Source organism: Balaenoptera physalus, assembly GCF_965194825.1.
Source record: "Balaenoptera physalus genome assembly, chromosome: 4".
NCBI classification, from domain to species: Eukaryota; Metazoa; Chordata; class Mammalia; order Artiodactyla; family Balaenopteridae; genus Balaenoptera; species Balaenoptera physalus.
In genome coordinates this window covers 59295096-59313739 of record NC_138891.1, presented here as the reverse complement: position 1 = coordinate 59313739, position 18644 = coordinate 59295096, and the positions used below count along the sequence as shown (strand labels likewise).

The 18644-nt window shown below is 40.9% G+C and overlaps 1 protein-coding gene across 11 annotated transcripts in view; it reads left to right on the top strand.

Moving 5' to 3' along the window:
- PEX5L (peroxisomal biogenesis factor 5 like) overlaps positions 1-18644 on the top strand; it is a 246584-nt gene that overhangs the window by 88551 nt on the left and 139389 nt on the right. The window contains exon 1 of one of the 11 annotated variants that reach the window (XM_082461400.1): positions 9957-16938. The exons of the other annotated variants lie outside the window; for them this stretch is intronic. The gene's annotated coding sequence lies outside the window, so the exon portion shown is untranslated. Of the gene's footprint in view, positions 1-9956; positions 16939-18644 lie in introns of those variants that run through there. 11 annotated transcript variants of the gene reach the window in all.

The window sequence follows — 18644 nt, the reverse complement described above, 5'->3', positions numbered from 1 at the left end:
GCAAAGAGTTCTAAGACAGTCAAGACAACCGAAGTATCAGCCTCAGAAAGGAGCCCTCAAAGGAAAAATGTGTCCCTTGCTTGTTTGGAGCAACACAGAAAAGGCTGTCACAATTACTTTCAGTTCGGCAGCCACTTTCTAGGAGGATTCCACAGAACAGCGGTCCCCAACCTTTTTGGCACCAGGGACCAGTTTCGTGGAAGACAGTTCTTCCACGGGGGGCGGGGATGGGGGGATGGTTCAGGCAGTAATGCTAGCGATGGGGAGCGATGGGGAGCGGCAGATGAAGCTTCGCTCGCTCACGGCTCACCTCGGCCTGTACGGCCTGGTTCCTAACAGGCTGCAGACCAGTACCGGTCCGTGGCCCAAGGGTTGGGGACCCCTGCCATAGAGCGATAGTGTATTTACCACAAGAGTTTCTTCTCACAGTTGTGAAAAGCAGAGCGAACCTTAGATCCCGATCGTCTCCCTCCTGTCAACCTCCTTTTTGAAATAACTGATTAAAAGTCTTGTTACTTTCAAAGGGAGAGATGTCCTAATCCTACAACTAATGTGAGCTATGTCAGGAAGGTTTGGGCAGGTAGGTTGGTTGGTTGGTTGAATTTTTGTAACTACCCTGTCTCCCCTCTCTTCCCTGCCAGGTGAATCAGTGTCCTGGCAAAGGCTTTAGCACCATGCAGACCAGGGTTCAATCCCAGCTGTGCTATTTATGATCTGTGATTTTTGAGCCAGTAACTCTCTGATCATCAGTTACTTCATCTGTAAAATGGGGGGAATGCTGCCAACCTGACAGGGTTGTGAGAATCACACGAATGCTACATGTTAAATGCTTACCATAACATTATACTGAGCGAAATAAGCCAGACACAAAAGCATAAATGTTCCATACATGTGAAGAATCTAGAGTAGTCACATTCACAGAGACAGAAAGAATGGTGGTGGTTGCCAGGCGCTCTGGGAGCCGGGAATGCGGAGCTAGTATTTAATGGGTACAGAGATTCAGTTTGGGAAGATGAAAAAGTTGTGGAGATGGATAGTGGTGATGGTTGCACAACAGTGTGAATGTACTTAATGCCACTGAACTATACGCTTAAAAATGGCTAAAATGGTAAGTTTCGTGTTATATATATTTTACCACAATAAAAAAAGTAAATACATCTTTAATGTTTACAATAGCACTTGGCCTGCAATAAGTAATAAATGGTACTTCTAATCCTGTGTCCCACACTTGGCATACTTCTATCATCTGCCATTTTTCACACTGTGTTTTATCCCTGTTTGTCACTACTATTATACTTCAATCTCCCTGAATGTAAAGGACCATTGACTATATCTTATTCATCTTTCCTGTCTCCATAGTGTCTGGCACATAGGAAGCACTCGTTAAATGATTTGGGGGAAGAGAGAAGGTTGCTAATACTCTTTTCCTTCTGTCTTTTACATCTTAAAACCTCTAAACAGTGCAGTAGTAGGTCACTTATTTCTCTTGGGTGCTAGAAGATCATTATTTGGACTACAAATGTATTAGTTTCTTTAATCTTCAATAAATGAGGGGGAAATTTCTCTAAATTAAGCCTCTGAGGATTGACTCCATTTTGTTTTTAAGGAGTTTTATCTTGCTCTAAAAATACAGACAGAATAAAAATGGAGTATAAGCTTGCTGTTCCTTTAGAGGGATATGAATCCTGTATAGAGTTTACCTTACCTGAATATAACTGGAGCTGCACACAGTCGGAGCTATGAACAGTGTCATTTCAAAGAAACAGATGCTTTGAAGAATACTGCAGATAATTAATGAAGTTTCCTGATAGTGGTGACTGAGGGGGGTCTCACAGCGCCTCACACAGAAAGCCTCTCGCTAATATATCTCTTTCCTTCTCATTAAACTTACCCATTCACTGGAACTGCTAAAATCAATCTCCTTCTCTCCTTCTCTTCTCCCTCCCTGCCCATCCCCCTCCTCCATACTTTGTCTTCATCCATCTCCGCTCATCCGTACCCAAAGTCCAGGCTCCTCGGACTTGACTGTCCCCTATGTACACAGCTCCTGGGAAGCATGGCCAAGTCCCCAGCTCCGAATGGTACCCAACAAGGATCGGCACATGCTCCATCCCCCTCCCTGGAATTCTGGTGAATAAAATTAAAATTCTGCACCTTGTGAAATGCTGAGGAGCCCCAATGCCAAGCATTTCCAGGATATCCTGCTGGAGAACTATTTGGCTGTGATCATACCAGTCTCATTTTATTTTTTTATCCACCCTCATTTTATAGGACAGTAAGTTGATACTAAATAACATGAACTCGTTCTGTCCCTGGGTAAGTGCGTCCCGATTTTTTTCAGCTGTGTACCATCAGACCCTGCTCTTCTCAGGCCACTCTCCAAGGAGATGTGCCTGGTCACAAACCTTGCCTAACACCCAAGACCTGTCTTGTTACTCTGTGGGGTTCAAGAGCAGCTCCTGGCCCGACTGTAACCTCTTCACGGCTTATGAACATGTTGGTTGGGATGCTCAGCTCTGGGTCGTGAAAGAAGTTTAGGAATGTGAATTGTCACCTCTTTGGACCTCTCTGCACTTGTATAAATGAGGGGCCTAACTGGGCTGTTTGTTATAAGGTCTCCTCCAGGCTTAAAATTCTACGTGTCTGTGGTTAACACAGAAAGCCACATGCATTCAAAACTAAGATCCAGCCTCTGCTCTCTTCAGACTTCCTTTGAAACTTAATTCCCTAAGACCTAAATATTTTATTCACTCTCTTCAGAACCCTCTAGAATATCTTGCTTTAGTTTAAGGCTTCAAAAATGACCATCAACACAAGTCCCACCCACAGAGCTTCTGATTCATTAGAGAATTTGCATTTCCAGCAAGTGCTTCAGTGATGCAGGTACTTCTGGTCTAAGGACCACACTTTGAGAACCACTAGACTAAGAATTTCAAGAAACCTTTACTGACACTTTCTAGTGAGAGATATTAATCCTGTTTTTCAGGGCTGATCACTCCTGGGATTTTTTTTTTCAGTATCTTTATTTCAAAGGATGCTTAATCAAAAATTATTGTCCTAGAAACTCTACCCTCATAAAAACGAAGGTCATGTAAGAAACTTAATTTTCAGGACAAAGAATCTGAGGTGTTAATTCTTAGGAGCAGTGAATTTTCCAGAGGAATTCAAATGGCACCAAGTCCTGCGGCAGAGTTCCAAGAGCACGAGGCAATCTTTTCCCCATTTCACAAGCCATTCACTAGGCCCGGCCATCCGTTCAGGGCTCACGTTTTGTGATCCCGATGGATAAAACACTTCTGACAATTGCTACACCAGAACTTCACTTCTAATGCAATAGGTACTGTATGCTGAACTACAGAGGAGGTTTAGGACTGGGGTCTAATGGCTTAAGACAGGCCAGCACTGGTCTCATAACGTGCACGAAGCAGCAACTGCAGGTCCCAGAGCATTTAGAAGATGCAGCAACCCCCCGCTCCGCAATTTAGCTTCTGAAATGGAACAATGACTCCCATGAATTTGAAACACTCTAAGAAAGGAATTTGAGCTTCCCGTGCCCCTACCCCTGCATCCCCCCTTGAGACACGTCTCCTTTGAAAGCTCCTTTCCCCACTTAGAGTGTTCACCTTTTCATTGTGTTGCTCTGTGGTATTTTCCCCATCGACTCTTATTTTCTGTGGTTATGTTAATGAAGCTTATAATGCCAATCCCAATGGAGGCAGACAGTTTTATTAAACACACTATTTCCCTTACCCGCCAAGGTGTTAAATGATGGTTTAGAGGTTTGAATTCATCATGCTGATCTAATTATACCAGATAGCTCTTGTTGAATCTCCAGAGTAACTGGATTTGAAAACCTTTTGTGCAGATGCACAATTTTGAAGAGATTAGCAGATTAAATATCTTGTAATGTCTCATCCATCCAAGTGAGGAATGGGCAGGGTGCATCTAGCATCTGTACTCTTTTGAATCTAATGGGAAAGAGGGTGGTCAGCTAGCCCACACTTAAATAGGTGAAAAGAGGGATTGCTGGTCTGAACATCATGAGCAATTTCGTCTCTCTGGAGCTTTGCTTGAGAGGGTTCGCCCCATTTTCTATATTCACCTCCGCATAGTTCACCTAAAAGATATTTACCTCTTCAGGGACTTCCCTGGTGGTCTAGTGGTTGAGACTCCACACTTCCAATGCAGGGGGCATGGGTTTGATCCCTGGTAGGGGAAGTAGGATCCCACGTGCCTACATAGTGCAGCCAAATTTTTATTTTAATATATTTAAAAAAAAAAGATGTTTACCTCTTCAGAGTCAATCATCATGATGTTTAGTAAGCCCTCTGATGCCGTAATTATGAGGTGGTGGTGATACAGTGGGAATGGTGGTGGTGAAAGTGATGTTGGAGTTGGCAGAGGTATGGGAGGTAGTGGTAGAGATGATGGTGGTAGAGGTGGTGGCAGAGGTGATGGGAGGTTGAGGGAGTAGTAGAAGTGGTGGGGGTGGTAGAGGTGGAGATGGAAGAGGTGGAAGTAATAGAGGTGGTAGAGGTTGTGATGAAGGAGGTGGAGGTAATAGAGGAAGTAGATGTGGGGATGGAGGAGGTGGAGGTAATAGAGGTGGTAGAGGTGGAGATGGAGGAGGTGGAGGTAATAGAGGTGGTAGAGGTGGAGATGGAGGAGGTGGAGGTAAGAGGTGGTAGAGGTGCTGGTGCTGCTGCCCTGCTTAGTCAAGGGGAACCCAGCAATGCTTGACCTGGTAGATGCCTCCCTACTTTTCAGAGGAAACGCAGAGAGGGGACAGCATTATCATTCTACACAAGAGAAGCCTCATCTTCCTGCCTCCTTCCTGTTCTAAATGCACCAAACTTGTTGACTGTTGGACACCCCTGAGAAATGATACCAACACCCTTGAACTAAGATTGCAGAATTACCAAATCCTTAGAACCAGGTATTCAGAAACACTGCGGACTCCCTGCTTCTCCCAAGCCAAAGAGCTGACCTGATTTCTACCACATTTGGTTACATACGTCTTACATCCACTGCAAGGGCAACCCCAAAGCCTAGATTCTGTGCAGCTGGGGCTTATGACTGGAACTGGGGAACACATTGGGCTTTCCTGGAGAGAATAAAATTAAGGTGATTGATTGTCATATGACGGTTACATGATAGGAAGCCAGAGCTGAAAGATCGAAAGTGTGTTTGCAGGCAAACTGTTTACAGTGCTTAACAAATGCTATTTGATTTTTTCAAATAAACTTTTTCTTTTAGAATAGTTTTAGATTTACCGAAAAGTACAAAGGTTAAACAGAGGGTCCCCACATGCCCTGCATTCAGTTTCCCCTGTTGTTAGCATCTTACATTAGTATGGTACATTTGCCACAGCTAATAAACCAGTATTGGTTCTTTGGTACATTACCATTAACTAAACTCCACACTTTAATTGGATTTTATTAGTATTTCTCTCTATATAAAACAGTACGAACTTTTTTACTATTGCAACATGGTAAACACCATCACACAAGACTGCTTGAAGCTCCTGAGGATAACATCTGCTTTTATACATTTGTTTATATTTTTTTTTAGCACTTTGTATATATTAGGGACACAATAAACATGCGTTGACTGCTTAGGTGACTGCAATAGCCCACTGATGCCATCTTAGCTATTATGCAAGCTGTCAGGTGTATTTCTCTGACTTTTATTTTCAGAAAGCCCAGCCCAGCACATGTCTGTGCTGAAGACAGTGCTTGTAGCCATGGAGTGAGGACTAAGACTTTCAAGGTGATCTCAGGGATAGTACCAGAGGGAAAGGCTGGAAGGGCAAGAACCATATAAATCCCTACTCATCCTGATCCTTCTGGGTGACTAGACTCTCTAGGAGGCACATGACACCCTGTCCCTTCTCCTGTCAAGGGCACCTACACAAAACTGTGTCCAGCCCCTCTAGCAAAGACCTAATTCCTTGATAGTCAAGCTTCCTTTGCAAATTGAAGGTTTTCCTGAAAGTTAGCAGAGCAAAATTAGGCTACCTAGAAGGGACAAAAAGGGGGAAATCATTAGATCCAAGCTTAAATTAGAAACTAAAAGCAGCTCCTTTTGATTCAATAATAATAGCTAACATTTCCTAAATGCCAAGTGTTCTAAGAGGTTTATTAACTCACTTCATCCTTCAAGAACCCAAGAGTTATGTTCTCTCTTACACAGACAAAAACTCCTTCCTCTCCTTCCTTTCCATTTGTTCAAATAAGTAGACGAATCCCATCTGAAATGTATTGACACCTTTCATTCTGAAAGATGGTGAAGTACTCTGCCGGTGTGTGAACCTGATTCCAGATGAAAAATATCAGCCATTCTACCACCCTCACACTACCCTATTCCCATCTCTTCATTTCTTCTCTCTCTCTCTCTCTCTCTCTCTCTCTCTCTCTCCCTCCTCTCTCCCTCCCTCTCTCCATCTCTCTCACACGCATGCACACACACACACTTGCATACACACACTAGAAGGTGGGCTACCATGAAAATTACATACATACATACAAATTATAACTTTCAAAATAATTTGTTCTGCTTCCTTTAAACTTCAATAGGGAAATAATCAGTAGGTTAACTTAAAAAAATAAAATGTGCATTTCTTCGTATTAATCTATGCTCATGGTAAAAATAAACAACAAAAAATTACACACAGGTTTAAAGAAAGCAAAAATGACCCATAAGCACATCCCAAAGATAACACTATTTTGTGGTAGTTCCTCCAAATCTTTTTTTTCTATGCATATATGGTTTTCCTTAACTGAAATCACCTACATATACACTTTGGTTCTCTTTTTTCATGTAACATGGCACATTATCATTTTCCTGTGTTATAAATTCTTCAAAAATATTTTTTGTGGCTACAGCAGTATATTTCATATTGTAAGTTAGGGTTAATGTTAAGTCTTCTCACCTCAGTAGCTCTCTCAGTTCCTCCGCCTCCACATATACAACCTTTAAAAAACAATTCTCACATAACAACAAAATCATAGAGGACTTTTCATAAGCTTGGTTTTTCTTCTGGATTTGATTCCTGGCCAGATTACTTCTGCCAAAGTCTGGTCCTTTGCTATCCAAAATGCTTTAAAATTGACATCTGATCATTTGTAATGTGGAGGCACACAAACACAATGACTCTTTAACATAGGAGATTGGATCAGCAAAAAAAAAAAAAAAAAATTTTGAAAAATTACATTAATTCAATCAAATGCTACCACATAAGATGATCAATATTTTAGAGATGGTAGTTTCCAAACAATTAGAGTATTAGTATTGAGCCCTTTTGTGTACTCAGCAAAACCCCACACAACCACAATAATAAATGGTCTATGGAATACAAATTGGTATTAGATTCATAATAATATTTTCTGGTCAAATAATTATTTATTTGCTTCATGTTTTGTCAGTGAGAGTAGAGTGGAGAAAATATAGACTTTGAAGTCAGATGTAACTGAATTCCAGATCTGCTGTTCAGTAACTTCATTTTTACTAGGCAAGTTGTTTCACCTCTGGAACTCAGAGACCTCGTGCACCAAATGAGGACCATGGAGCCCATTTCATTATGTCATTAGTGCTTAGAAGTAATTGAGACACTGTGTGAAGATTCTCAACAGTTCATGGTAGATAATGGAGGCTTCATAAATGCTAATTCTCACTGCCCTTCCTTCTCCCTAAATAGTCCAGTTTACCCAACAGCCATTTAGCTTAATTCCTGGTTCCGTATACACATCCTTTCCAGTCTTCCTCCTATGTATATACATAGATCCTACCATATCCGCTTGCACAGAATTGTGCTACATGTAAATGCAAATTTTACTCTATGCAAATACATATAGGACAACTTCCAGAGTAGCATCTATTCATATGCACGAATTGTATGCCAACCTACTCACTCTGGAGAAGGTTGGTGCAGACTGGATGTGAAAGCAAGCTGGCCACGGCATCTGCTACGCTCATCAATTGCCAGGCTGGATTTGGCAGATCTTCCTAGCTGGTCTGGGAGGATGTTCCCTTCTTCTTTTGTGTCCCATTGTGTCCTTCTGAGTACTGTGACAACCTTCCCAGAGAGAGAAGTGCTCTTCTTTCATCAGGCATGTCAAAATGGGCCACAATTCAAACTCTCAAGTGTCAGAAAATATAGGGAACGGACTGCAGTCTAAAGCATTGTTACTCAAGGTTGTCCATCGGCACCACCTGGGAGCTTATTAGAAATGCAAATTCAGGGGCTCCCCACAGACCTACTGAATCAGAATCTCTGGGGATAGGGCTCTTCAAGGACTCTAGTACTCAAAAAAGTGTAATGTAAAGTGGAACTGCATTCATTCAACAATGTGTTTTAAGTACCTTCCTCTCTCACTTGACACCAGACATACAGGCCCGCTTGCCATACCTTGAAATCTGAAAAGTAAAGACTCAACATAATTCATTAGAACTGTTAAAATTCTATCTGTATTTTATCAATGTTTCTGGTTGTAAATTTCAGACTACTTTCCAATTCAGTTAAAAATTCATTTGAAATGCTTGCTTTTTAGTAATAGATATTTCACTGGTGTTGAAATTGGTTTTCTCAAAAGAGGGAATCATGCATTGTTCCATGGCATCCAGTCACTTAATCTAGGACTAGCTCCCTGGAGTGCCAACGTTAGCAGCATCGGCTGGTGGGGTAGGTAGGGGTAGCTCCTGCATGGAAGGCACATGTGCACATAGCAGTTCTGCAGCAGGTTGCCATTGTGATTTCCATGACTGGCCGTAGATTTCCTGGTAGCTAGAGTCACTGAGTACATGATCAGGAAGAACACACATGGTCCAGGATATCCGTCACTGCTAGAAACAATACAAAATGTGTGTGGATAAAAAGTCTGGGGTCATGAATTAGTCCATCAAAAGTGTCTTTATTAAAAAAGTTAACATAAATGGAGCTTAAGTTAACTTTTATTTTTCCAATTTGTAATAAGATTCAAATCAAATTATATTTGAAACCCAATCACTTGTGCCTTTTGAAATGTCTTAAATGTATTTGCCTAGTGTTCATTCCTCAAAATATCATAAAGCATAATTTGGCAATATCAAACATATTCGGCTTCATTTTGTTTACAATATGAAGGTAGATCTTTTTTTCTTTCTAATTATAAAGCTTATACCTGCTCATGTATAAAATTCATGCAAACATAAAGGGGGAAAAAAAGCAGTTCAAATTTACCATCTTAAGGTAATCACTTTTAACATTTTGGGGGTTATCCTTACACATGCCTCCCTATAATCACACACACACATACACACAAACAATTTTACATAACTATGATCATGCTATACCTGAGGCGGTGAACCGTATTTTTTCTCTCCTCCCTATGTCCTGGGGCCCTTTAGATCTTGGTAAATATAATTTATATATTTTAATAACTATGTAAAATTTTGTTTTATGGATTACATTATATTATAATATATATAACTAATTCCCAATTCATAGACTTTAGAGTGCTTCTAGGTTTTCATACTTCTAAATAATATTAGAATAAATATCCTTGAACATGGATATCTTTGTACTTTTCTGATATCATTAGCATAAATAACTAGAAGCAAAACTGTTGCTAGAAGACCATGTGCATTTAAAAGTTTCACTCCGGGCTTCCCTGGTGGCGCAGTGGTTGAGAGTCTGCCTGCTAATGCAGGGGACACAGGTTCGAGCCCTGGTCTGGGAGGATCCCACATGACGCGGAGCGACTAGGCCCGTGAGCCACAATTGCTGAGCCTGCGCGTCTGGAGCCTGTGCTCCGCAACGATAGAGGCCACGATAGGGAGAGGCCCGCGCACCGCGATGAAGAGTGGCCCCTGCTTGCTGCAACTAGAGAAAGCCCTTGCACAGAAGCGAAGACCCAACACAGCCAAAATAAATAAATAAATAAATAAATTAATTAATTAATTAAAAAAAAAAAAAAAGTTTCACTCCATCAGCAAACTGCCCTTCAAAAAGACTATGTCAATTTCTGTCCCATATACAGCACATGAATCTTTTTTTTTCTTTTTTTTTTGACTTTTATTTTATTTATTTTTATACAGCAGGTTCTTATTAGTTATCCATTTTATACATAGTAGTGTATATATGTCAATCCCAATCTCCCAGTTCATCACACCACTACCACCACCACCCCCGCCGCTTTCCCACCTTGGTGTTCATACGTTAGTTATCTACATCTGTGTCTCTATTTCTGCCCTGCAAACCGGTTCATCTGTACCATTTGTCTAGGTTCCACATATATGCATTAATACACAATATTTGTTTTTCTCCTTCTGACTTACTTCACTCTGTATGACAGTCTCCTGATCCATCCACGTCTTGATAAATGACCCAATTTCATTCCTTTTTATGGCTGAGTAATATTCCACTGTATATACGTACCACTTCTTCTTTATCCATTCGTCTGTTGATGGGCATTTAGGGTGCTTCCATGACCTGGCTATCATAAATACTGCTGCAATAAACATTGGGGTGCATGTGTCTTTTTGAATTATGGTTTTCTCTGGGTATATGCCCAGTAGTGAGATTTCTGGGTCACATGGTAATTCTATTTTGAGTTTTTTAAGGAACCTCCATACTGTTCTCCATAGTGGCTATATCAATTTACATTCCTACCAACAGTGAAAGAGGGTTCCCTTTTCTCCACACCCTCTCCAGCATTTGTTATTTGTAGATTTTCTGATGATGCCCATTCTAACTGGTGTGAGGTGATACCTCATTGTAGTTTTGATTTGCATTTCTCTAATAATTAGTGATGTTGAGCAGCTTTTCGTGTGCTTCCTGGCCATCTGTATGTCTTCTTTGCAGAAATGTCTATTTAGGTCTTCTGCGCATTTTTGGATGGGGTTGTTGGTTTTTTTGATATTGAGTTACATGAGCTGTTTATGTATTTTGGAGATTAATCCTTTGTCCGTTGATTCGTTTGCAGATATTTTCTCCCATTCTGAGGGTTGTCTTTTCGTCTTGTTTATGGTTTCCTTTGCTGTGCAAAAACTTTGAAGTGTCATTAGGTCCCATTTGTTTATTTTCGTTTTTATTTCCATTACTCTAGGAGGTGGATCAAAAAAGATCTTGCTGTGATTTATGTCAAAGAGTGTTCTTCCTATGTTTTCCTCTAAGAGTTTTATAGTGTCCGGTCTTACATTTAGGTCTCGAATCCATTTTGAGTTTATTTTTGTGTATGGTGTTAGGGAGTGTTCTAATTTCATTCTTTCACATGTAGCTATCCAGTTTTCCCAGCACCACTTATTGAAGAGACTGTCTTTTCTCCATTGTATATCCTTGCCTCCTTTGTCATAGATTAGTTGACCATAGGTGCGTGGGTTTATCTCTGGGCTTTGTATCCTGTTCCATTGATCTATATTTCTGTTTTTCTATATTCATCAGTGATATTGGTCTGTAATTTTCTTTTTTTGTAGTATCTTTGTCTCGTTTTGGTATCAGGATGATTGTGGCCTCATAGAATGAGTTTGGGAGTGTTCCTTCCTCTGCAATTTTTTGGAAGAGTTTGAGAAGGATGGGTGTTAGCTCTTCTCTAAATGTTTGATAGAATTCGCCTGTGAAGCCATCTGGTCCTGGACTTTTGTTTGTTGGAAGATTTTTAATCACAGTTTCAATTTCATTACTTGTGATTTGTCTGTTCATATTTTCTATTTCTTCCTGGTTCCGTCTCGGAAGGTTATAACTTTCTAAGAATTTGTCCATTTCTTCCAGGTTGTCCATTTTATTGGCATAGAGTTGCTTGTAGTAGTCCCTTAGGATGCTTTGTATTTCTGCGGTGTCTGTTGTAACTTCTCCTTTTTCATTTCTGATTTGATTGATTTGAGTCCTCTCCCTCTTTTTCTTGATGAGTCTGGCTAATGGTTTGTCAATTTTGTTTATCTTCTCAAAGAACCAGCTTTTAGTTGTATTGATCTTTGCTATTGTTTTCTTTGTTTCTATTTCAGTTATTTCTGCTCTGATCTTTATGATTTCTTTCCTTCTACTAACTTTGGGTTTTGTTTGTTCTTCTTTCTCTAGTTCCTTTAAGTGTAAGGTTGGTTTGTTTATCTGAGATTTTTCTTGTTTTTTGAGTTAGGCTTGTATTGCTATAAACTTCCCTCTTAGAACTGTTTTTGCTGCATCACATAGGTTTTGGATCATCGTGTTTTCATTGTCATTTGTCTCTAGGTATTTTTTTATTTCCTCTTTGATTTCTTCAGTGATCTCTTGGTTATTTAGTAACGTATTGTTTAGCCTCCATGTGTCAGTGTTTTTTACGTTTTTTTTCCCTGTAATTGATTTCTAATCTTATAGCGTTGTGGTCAGAAGAGATGCTTGATAGGATTTCAATTTTCTTAAATTTACTGAGGCTTGATTTGCGACCCAAGATGTGATCTATCCTGGAGAATGTTCCGTGTGCACTTGAGAAGAAAGTGTAATCTGCTCTTTTTGGATGGAATGTCCTATAAATATCAATTAAATCTATCTGGTCTATTGTGTCATTTAAAGTTTGTGTTTCCTTATTAATTTTCTGTTTGGATGATCTGTCCATTGGTGTAAGTGAGGTGTTAAAGTCCCCCATTATTATTGTGTTACTGTTGATTTCCTCTCTTAGAGCTGTTAGCAGTTGCCTTATGTATTGAGATGCTCCTATGTTGGGTGCATATATATTTATAATTGTTATATCTTCTTCTTGGATTGATCCCTTGATCATCATGTAGTATCCTTCTTTGTCTCTTGTAACATTCTTTATTTTAAAATCTATTTTATCTGATATGAGTATAGCTACTCCAGCTTTCTTTTGATTTCCATTTGCATGGAATATCTTTTTCCATCCCGTCACTTTCAGTCTGTATGTGTCCCTAGGTCTGAAGTGGGTCTCTTGTAGACAGCATATATATGGGTCTTGTTTTTGTATCCATTCAGTGAACCTTTGTCTTTTGGTTGTAGCTTAACCCATTCACGTTTAAGGTAATTATGGTTATGTATGTTCCTATGACCATTTTCTTAATTGTTTTGAGTTTGTTTTTGTAGGTCCTTTTCTTCTCTTGTGTTTCCCACTTAGAGAAGTTCCTTAACATTCGTTGTAGAGCTGGTTTGGTGGTGCTGAATTCTCTTAGCGTTTGCTTGTCTGTAAAGCTTTTGATTTCTCCATCGAATCTGAATGAGATCCTTGCTGTGTAGAGTAATCATGGTTGTACGTTCTTCCCTTTCATCACTTTAAATATATCATGCCACTCCCTTCTGGCTTGTAGAGTTTCTGCTGAGAAATCAGCTGTTAACCTTATGGGAGTTCCCTTGTATGTTATTTGTCGTTTTTCCCTTGCTGCTTTCAATAATTTTTCTTTGTCTTTAATTTTTGCCAATTTGATTACTATGTGTCTCGGTGTGTTTCTCCTTGGGTTAATCCTGCCTGGGACTCTCTGTGCTTCCTGGACTTGGGTGGCTATTTCCTTTCCCATGTTAGGGAAGTTTTCGACTATAATCTCCTCAAAGATTTTCACGGGTCCTTTCTCTCTCTCTTCTCCTTCTGGGACTCCTATAATGAGAATGTTGTTGTGTTTAATGTTGTCCCAGAGGTCTCTTAGGCTGTCTTCATTTCTTTTCATTCTTTTATCTTTATTCTGTTCCGTGGCAGTGAATTCCACCATTCTGTCTTCCAGGTCACTTATCCGTTCTTCTGCCTCAGTTATTCTGCTATTGATTCCTTCTAGTGTATTTTTCATTTCAGTTATTGTATTGTTCACCTCTGTTTGTTTGTTCTTTAATTCTTCTAGGTCTTTGTTAATCATTTCTTGCATCTTCTCGATCTTTGCCTCCCTTCTTTTTCTGAGGTCCTGGATCTTCTTCACTATCATTATTCTGAATTCTTTTTCTGAAAGGTTTCCTATCTCCACTTCATTTAGTTGTTTTTCTGGGGTTTTGTCTTGTTCCTTTGTCTTTTACATAGCCCTCTGCCTTTTCATCTTGTCTATCTTTCTGTGAATGTGGTTTTTTTCCACAGGATGCAGGATTGTAGTTCTTCTTGCTTCTGCTGTCTGCCTTCTGGTGGATGAGGCTATCTAAGAGGCTTGTGCAAGTTTCCTGATGGGAGGGACTGGTGGTGGGTAGAGCTGGGGGTTGCTCTGGTGGGCAGTGCTCAGTAAAGCTTTAATCCGCTTGTCTGCTGATGGGTGTGGCTGGGTTCCCTCCCTGTTGGTTGTTTGGCCTGAGGCGACCCAACACTGAAGCCTACCCGGCTCTTTGGTGGCACTAATGGCGGACTCTGGGAAGGCTCACGCCAAGGAGTACTTCCCAGAACTTCTGCTGCCAGTGTCCTTGTCCTCATGGTGAGCCACAGCTACCCCCCGCCTCTGCAGGAGACCCTCCAACACTAGCAGGTAAGTCTGGTTCAGTCACTGCTGAACCAGACCTACCTGCTGGGGTCACTGCTCCTTCCTCTGGGTCCTGATGCGCACACTACTTTGTGTGTGCCCTCCAAGAGTGGAGTCTCTGTTTCCCCTAGTCCTGTCGAAGTCCTGCAATCAAATCCCGCTAGTCTGATTCTGTAGGAATTCCTCCTCCCATTGCCGGACCCCCAGGTTGGGAAGCCTGATGTGGGGCTCAGAACCTTCACTCCAGTGGGTGGACTTCTGTGGTATAAGTGTTCTCCAGTTTGTGAGTCACCCACCCAGCAGTTCTGGGATTTGATTTTATTGTGATTGCACCCCTCCTACTGTCTCATTGTGGCTTCTCCTTTGTCTTTGGATGTGGGGTATCTTTTTTGGTGAGGTCCAGTGTCTTCCTGTCGATGACTGTTCAGCAGTTAGTTTTGATTCCGGTGCGCTCGCCAAGAGGGAGTGAGCTCACATCCTTCTACTCTGCCATCTTGAACCCTAGCACATGATCTTATTTTCCTATATTCCAGCCAAGAGAGTGTCTCTCTTTTTAATCTTTGCCAGTCTGATAAACAAAAATCAACATCTCATTTTAATTTCTATTTCTTTCATTACAAGTGAAGCTAAAAAAAATTGAGTTCAGGATACATGAAAATTAATTGAATATCTCAGGACCCCTCTGGTTAGCATTTGAGTTAATTGGACCGTGCTGTATCCAAGGAATTTTTAATTTACAAGCTTGGAAACAACACTTCTTTGAACCTCTTTAGGAGAAAAACACATAGCGAGTTTCTCTTAAAAGAAACAGATAAGAATAATTTAAACACATCAGAGCATACGGCTTCAGGCATCTTGTCATTTCTTAAGATATTTATAATCTTGAAAAAAGTATTTGGGGAAAAGTCATCCTTTCCAATGTGGTTCTATCATTATAAATATATGCCAAACATGATTTCTAAAGCAGACGGGGAAAAGAATTAATAGTCAGGAAGTCTGGGTTCTGTCTAGGTTTTGACACCAACCAACTTGGTGACCTTATAAAATTGACTTCACCCCTATAGGCCCCAGTTTCCTCCTCCAAAAAATGAAATGGGTTCCTTGAGGTCTTAACAGCCTAAGGTGTGATGATGATCTGCATTCTAATGACAGTAGCTTTGCCAGGCTCCTTATTGACAGAGATACCCAACCCTGGCACTAATTAACACTAGCTCCCCATCTTGAACATGACAATAGATGTTGAGCTTAGATCTTGGTCAAATGCAAACAGTCCATTTTTCTTTTAGCAACATTTAATTATCTAGACAATCTGGAGAAATAAATCTTTTATCTTTGCCTGTGAGAGTGCATGTGTGTGTGTTTCCATTCATTCATTTCTCAAACACTCGTTGAGTAGCTACCATCTTGCAGGCTAGTGCTTGAATGAATTAGACAAAAATTTCCTTCTTCAAGGAACTCAGCACCTAATGGGGAAATGGACAAATAAGCAAGCAGGTGTTATCTGGAAGAAAATTTGAAGTTGTGCTAAAATAATATGATTTCTTTCTCAAAATTCACATTTGAATGAGATGGCATTTCCCTTTTCCTCCATTTCACTATACAGACGAAAATGATGAAAGGTTTGAGCACACATAAAATGTCTTTAGGGAAAAAAAAGAAAAATTGGGGCCTCTTTTAGAATTAAGGTATCCACTTTGAATGACAGATCCTAACATTTCCTCTTATTTTTGCTTGCTCAGATGTAAACAACCTAGGAAACATTTACCATATGTCAAATCCAAAGATGGTTGTTTGGTCGTAACAAGTTAGAGAAGGACCAGATGCAGTATGGGACCTGCCCACCAAGGCAGAACGGGTCTGGGGGGGTAGAGCCCATCCAGAGGAGTTTCATATAGGCAGGCAAAGCACCAAGTTCACAGGTACCACAAACCCAGTTGCAGTTGACACTAATGGCCAGCTTTCTGGGTTCCAACAGATGGGCAGAGGCTAACATTTCGGAACCCAGAGTAGATGATATCAGCATCCCAGGAGGGTGGCATTTGGCAACTGAGAAGTCATAACAGGGACCCAGCTACAGCCTGGGATTCAGCTGAACTTTAAGCTGCTGGGAAGGAAATTAGAAACTGTCCAGAAAAGGAAGGTTGTAAAAGGCCATTGGTAACAGAAAACAGACCAGAGGAGAAACTAGGTTTTCTGACCTAGTCCAGTAGTTCTCAACTTCAGCACTCATTCAGATCACCTGGAGGGCTTGTTAAAGTTCACATTGTTGGACGCCGCCCCCAGAGGGTCTAATTCAGTAGGTTGGAGCCGAGAATCTGCTTTGTAAACAAGTTCCCAGGTGATGCTGGTGCTTCCGGTCCAGACCACAGACCACACTTTGAGAACCACTGACAGAACAAACCAAGAACTTACGCAAGGCTCAGCGACTCAGGCACAGAAACCTTATTTTCCGAATAGGAGGTCTGAAAGGAAGGGGAGTGCTGTGGAGCCTGTGATTTTAACCGGAGCTGAGTTCTGATCTGGTGCTCAGAGAGTGACTGGGACAGCAAGGTGAATATTCACAGGGTGAACGGGGGCGGTGTGACCGAAGCTGAAGAAGTGCTGGGTTCAAGGACAGACACCATGGATGGGGGTTTGGGGGCTACCCATGATCCCAGCTGTGGGGAGCAGGAAGAAACAGAGGCGCCAGTTAGACAGGACCTGGCCTCACTGTCCACAAGGACTCATCACCGTCTCTCTGAACCAAGGTCTGTTGCTGCCTGCAAACATGTGCTCTTCTTCATGTCTACTTGAAGAGAACTTTTATATCTCAATTCTGCTCAAAATACTTGCTTTAACCCTTTGAAATTGCCAACATTTAATAGCTTTTGCTTACACACACAAAAAAATGGCAATTTCATGAGGTTCAACCTAATATAAACTAGAATATGAACTGAAAATAAATGCAAAACTCTTTATGCTTAACTCAGATCTTTTTTAAAAAAATTTAAATGAGGAATCAACTGTTAGGTTTCCCATATTTAGATTTAAGCACTTTGAGGATTTTTCTGCAGTAAATTTTCCATCTTTGAAACTGCTTTCACGGAGCTGGACCCGACTCTGATCTGCTGCCCCCTGCTGTCAGCCAGGGAAGCAACCTGATTTTAACTGTATTTGGGAGGTTAGAGGTATTCTTCAAAAAAAATTCAGGATTTCTAAACATGCCACTTAGGATTATCCCTTGTTTCGAATAATCCTTGCCACTGCTTTTCTCCATTACAAGACGGTTGAGACTTGATGGGATAAGTCATTATCATATGAGCCCTGCTAGCATGACATGCTTCCCTTTGGGATACAACTTAGAGTCAGAAAAGAAGGATCGAATTACAGCTGGGCTCTCAATAACTCACACTAATGGCAGGGACAACTGCTTCCAGATTTCAGACATCAGGCTAAAGAGGATGTAGTGAAGGGTAATAGAATAAAGGGGCTTCGAGCTTGGATCTTGGTGATTTTGCTGGAGTGTGTTGGCATTTAATTACCTTCAACAAAAACTGGGGCTCATGCTCTGGTGATTTTGTTCCCCATATGATAAAACCGAATGAGTGTAAGCCAACTCCAGTTCTTCACCCTCAGTTCTTCTCTGTAACATCAGTAGGGATTGCTGGGTTTTTATGAGAATCAGTGAGCTTTAGATCTGACACAGAAAGAACTATGTGCTGCCAGTGGTAACTGATGGTTACTTGTGGGAAAAGAAGAAAGTACTTAAAATTCAAGCCAGAATCAGTTGGAAAGTCGAGATTGTAATTCAGATACACAACTGTTTAAATGCCACCCCTTCCGCCACTCACCACTTGTTCCTAAATGTTTTCAAAAGCCACTTTGCATCCTGTTTCGAAGCTTGGGATGAGAAGGGGTGTGGCCTGTGAGGCCATAGCCCTGCCTCATTCCCCAACTGCAGATGACCCTTCTCTCTCCTGGAACAGTGAGCCTTGGACAAAGCAGGGGCCTAACAGGAGTGGTACAGTTGCTCCCAGTTGGGTCACAGGCTGAAAACTTTGAGAGTGACTATTCTGAATTATAGCTGTAATTTAATTCAGCAATATTATTGAACTTCTCCCTGTAATTAAGTAGCCTCTGGAGATCCAGGAAAGAATAAATCCCTTCCAAAGGCTCACAATTTACTGGTAGTTTCCTGTAAGTGCATGTAGGTTGGTTTTACTCAGCTATTATTGAGGTAAAGGAAATTGTTGGATGAAACTTTTTACCTCCCATTC